Consider the following 5,265-nt stretch of genomic DNA (forward strand, 5'->3'; position numbering starts at 1 on the left):
AAACATCCTTGCATTCTTGAATTGTGCGGTGCAATTATCTGACCATATTAAGTGTCGGTTGTATCGTATGTTCCTTTCCCTTAAACTATCATAGAAAACTTTAAAGAATCCTTGTACAAACTCTGATGAATGAGTACGATCATCACTTATGTAGAAGTGATACTCTCTTACAACCTTTCTATCCTCCTCTGTGCTATCATCTGCATGCATGAATGCTATGTATACAAAAATAGAAACTTGTGTAGAGTGATAATACATGGATTGCACTTCATTTTGAGGTTGTAGTGTATAATTTACAGCGAAATCAGTGATAGAGACAATGGTGCCAAGAGGAAATGTGTCCTTACACAACTTGAATTGCTCATCTAACCATCGAACTCTATGTGTATGCATTATGTACTCATAAACTAGTTTCTCTTGAAACATTTTCATAAATTGAGCTACACATATATCATTTTTCACTAGCTCACATCTCTTCAAATATTTTCCATCTTTAACTCCATATGTGACTGTCTTGTATTTTCCAAAAGAAACTAGTTTCATACCAATTCCATGTGTGCTCTCCAAATGTATGCATCTTAGTAAACATTGCAAACCACCACATATAGCACAAGAACCTTCCAAACAAGGCATCTTATAATAAATGCAACCATCATGTCTATTACATAACACACTTGAAATAAATTCTCTTGCTGACTTAGGAGGTGCTTGTATATTACATTCCTGCAAAACATCGTTAGTGTGCAAAGTAGAACAAATATGACGAAAAATATCATAATGCATGGAAAATTCAATAGCATCCTACAACAACACGTGATGCGTACATGATTAATCTTAATATAAAAAGGTTTTGCCATTTCAAAAAATCTTTGAGAAATTTTTATTTGAGGAAACTTTTGAAGGAATCTTTCATAAAATTTAGTTTGATTCATATCCAAATAGTGTTTCGCATGTGGCTCACAATTTTTAGACCCAATTCACCTTCTAACAACATCTCTTTGGTTGGGCAATACTCTTGTGTTGTCATGCCAAAAATTTTCAATTAATGTTTTTAGTGCATCTACAACAACCTTGTCTTTGCGTGGTAGTCTACCCGAGAATTCCCAAAGAGAATTATTGTTAGGTTCCTCTATCTGTTCTCGCCTCTTTAATGCTTTACTTAATGTTGTTCTACTAACGTTCAATGACTTACTTGTTTTGCTTATCAAACGATCTTTTTTTATTTTCTTGCTCATTATGGTTGATGTAATGACACATCGAGTAGCATTAGAATCTTTACTACGTGATTTTGAACCAATAGATTGATATGCATCAAAGAGATTTCTGACAATAGTTCTTTCACTGTTACTTTCAGATGATCTTAGGCCTAGAATTTTCATTGTCTCTCTAAAATTCAAATTTTTAATCATTTGAACAATTAATTGACATCTTGCAATTTGATTTAAGTTTTTAAAATAGTTTTGCCATATTCTTTTAACCATTCTCCTACATTTTCATTCCTTCATTTTATTGGGCATTGACTTCAATATATTCTCATCAATGTCAATTAGATACTTTGGTTTCCTACGAATGATTCTAGGAGGTGTTAACATCGGTGAATTATGTACATTCAATTCATCAAGTAGAGAAGGTGTAATATGTTCATCATTTAATTGATTATTCAATGCGACATCTTCTTCAATTGCATTAGGTTCAAAACATAAATTATCAAATGTTTCTTCTTCAATTGCATTAGGTTCAAACAGTAAATTATCAAATGTTTCTTCTTCAATTGCATTAGGTGCATTATATTCATTTGGTAAATCGAATTGAGATGTTGAGGTTGACATACCTTCTTCTCCCATTGTTCTTATGTCACACAATTTCTTCATATGCTTGCCTTTGTCTTTCCTTTTGAGCCTCTAGTTGTTCCATCGTTCCTTGCTTGTTCTTTCCCATGGTTGAGATCGGTTGACCTAAATAGAATCATATTACATATATATGTAAAGAAAAGTTCAAAAATAAATAAATAACCATAAGTATGCATCTTATCACTATTTTTTGGAATCAAACTATTAAACAATCACAATTTAATCATTTGAAACCATGCAAAAACAAAAAACTAATAAAAACAACTATTCAATCATTTGAAATCATGCAAAAATCGAAAAAATCACTTACTTTTATGTATACAATAGTGATAGAAGTGCAGACACAGTTCTAGTGGGGCCTTCAATGACCTCAAAAACTTCTTTTGAGGTCGTTGAGGCTCTTGGGCAACTAAAACTATGTCTATAAATCGCGTACACACTACATTGATAACCGTGGACATGCTGCTAGGCCATAAAATGTTGGCAAGCCCAACGGTATTCTTGGCTAATAAGTAGTGCATACGTGCTACTAAGCCTAAAAATGTTATCCCAGGGTATCGAATAATGGGAATAGTACCCCGTATGCACTTATGAGTAATAAGTACCATGTACGCGCTACTAAGCCTTAAAAAGTTATGGAAGGGGTATGGAGGAAGGGAGAGGGAGAGAGGGAGAGAAGAGGGGGGGAAGGGAGAGAGAGGGAGAGGAGAGGGAGAGGAGAGGGGAGAAGGAGAGAGAGGGAGAGAACATGGGGGGAAGGGAGAGGTAGAGAGAGAGAGAGAGAGAGAGAGAGAGAGAGAGAGAGAGAGAGAGAGAGAGAGGGAAGGAGAGAGAGAGAGAGAGAGAGAGAGAGAGAGGGAAGGAGAGAGAGAGAGAGAGAGAGAGAGAGAGAGAGAGGGTGAGAGAGGGGGACAGGAGAGGGGAGAGGGAGAGAGGGACAAGAGAGGGGAGAGGGAGAGAGGGAGAGAACATGGGGGGAAGGGAGAGGTAGAGGGAGGGAGAGAGGGAGAGAAGAGGGGGGAGGGAAGGTAGAGAGAGAGAGAGAGAGAGAGAGAGAGAGAGAGAGAGAGAGAGAGAGAGAGAAGGAGGGATAGGGAGGGTTAGAGAGAGAGAGGAGGTAGAGGGAGAGAGATAGAGAGAGAGAGAGGGGAGGAGGGGCAGAGGGAGGGGTAGAGAGAGAGAAAGAGAGGGGGGTGAGAGAGAGAGAGAGAGAGAGAGAGAGAGAGAGAGAGAGAGAGAGAGAGGAGAGAGAGAGAGAGAGAGGGGGGGAGAGGGAAGGGGAGAGAGAGAGAGAGGGAGAGAGAGAGAGAGAGAGAGAGAGAGAGAGAGAGAGGAGAGAGAGAGAGAGAGAGAGAGAACATGGGGGGAAGGGAGAGGTAGAGGGAGGGAGGGAGAGGAGAGGGGAGAGGGAGAGGAGAGAGGGAGAGAACATGGGGGGAAGGGAGAGGTAGAGGGAGGGAGAGAAGAGGGGGGAGGGAAGGTAGCGAGGAGAGAGAGAGAGAGAGAGAGAGAGAGAGAGAGAGAGAGAGAGAGAGAGAGAGAGGAGAGGGGAGAGAGGGAGAGAACATGGGGGGAAGGGAGAGGTAGAGGGAGGGAGAGAATACATGATAAAAATCAAAGAGGAAGTTGCAGATAAGAAATAAATTCACTTACTTCTATAGAAGTGCAGACATAGTTGCAATGGGGTATGGAGGGAGAGAAGAAGAGAAAGAGGGATGGGGTATGGGGTATGGAGGAAGGGAGAGAGAGAGAGAGAGAGAGAGAGAGAGAGAGAGAGACCTTGTATGCATTTGAGAGGGAGAGACGATACACTTACATGTGTATATATATGTTTAATATATTATATGTATATAAACATATTATATATTACATATATTTTATGAATATACACATATTATATATTACATATATTTTATGAATATACACATATTATACATAGAATATCATATTATACAATAGCACGTACGTGTTGTTTATAGTAAAGATAGCGCGTATGTGCTGTTTATAGGGAAACAAGCGCGTACGCACTTCTTACACTATAAATACCCTGTACGCGCTTTTAAACCATAAGTACCCCGTACGCGCTTTTGACTTTTTAGGCTTGGAAATAGCCTGGATGACAAAGCTACGGATTGGAAGTTTGATTTCACTCCATTTCTCTCATTTTTAACATGTTTTATTTTATCAACTTGGTTTATCGACTTTGTCATCATTAGGTTTACACTTCATAAAGTGGGTATTTCTAAAATTGCCACTATTTTTTCACCCATCTTCTGAGCTTTCTAACCATATAATTTTTTAAAAATTTGAACAACAATAACATATTATTATTGAATTTCTTTTACTAGTGTCTCCATAGTTCTCACAGATATAGGTGCACCATTTTTTGAATAACTTTTGATATACGTATCCAAATTTTAAAAAATTTATATATTATTGTAGTGCACTTGATTCTGTACAATTTTTAAAAAAAAAAATTATATTTTCGATTTGTTTAGTGCAACTTATGCTTCGTGCACAAACAGGTACCAAATTTTCAAGATGTGCTCGATTGGAAAAATCATAAAAAAATAAATACTCAACAAAAAATTACAAAAAAATACACATCTTCTAGTGCTCACTCTTAACTATCTTTTTGCCAAAGGATTTGTCAAAATACTAAATCTAACTATGACTTTTTTGATGTGCACGTCAGACACTATGTTATGTTTTTCAGAAAAAAATAGGGTTAGTTTTACGTGCGCGAAGGATTTGACCCCCTTAATCTTATCCAATTTTGAAAATTTTTAGTAGTTTGGAAACTAGATTCAGAGTAATACAATATTTGTTCTTTGATTATCTTCATATCTTGAGTGGATGACTTTCAAATTTTGCCTCTAAGTTCAAGTTCACTTGATTTCAGGAAAAAAGTGTCCACTTATACTCCCCTTTTTTACCACCATCTTTGTGCACTTACCCATGTCACAAGGTGAAATAAGTTGGTGTTGGACAATTACTAGGCGATTGGATTAGTCAATTTTATGTGTCTATAATTGTTATGGAGGTCAAAAAATATTAATCCAAAAAATCATGAATTATTATGAATGTGCACTCTATAATTAATTGATACAATAATAAATCCTTCTAATAAGGAAAAAATAAAAGGTAACCTTAGATGAAATCTTAGGAGAGGATAAAATTATATGATGACATGTGTTCTTATTCTGACTTGAGACATAAAAGGAACATGACTTAAGTAATCATAAGTGTGTTAGTGTGAAACATACTTTTTACTCTAACACTTCCCTTAAGTGAAACTTGGGGAGCAGCTAAAACCTTAAATGATGAAAGAATATCAAGAAAATTATGAGTCTTGGAAATTAGGCTTGATGAGGTGCCCGTGTACAAATAAAAATGCTCTCTTATAACTAGAGAA

The sequence above is a fragment of the Cryptomeria japonica genome, chromosome 8 (assembly GCF_030272615.1).
Source record: "Cryptomeria japonica chromosome 8, Sugi_1.0, whole genome shotgun sequence".
Classification (NCBI taxonomy): domain Eukaryota; kingdom Viridiplantae; phylum Streptophyta; class Pinopsida; order Cupressales; family Cupressaceae; genus Cryptomeria; species Cryptomeria japonica.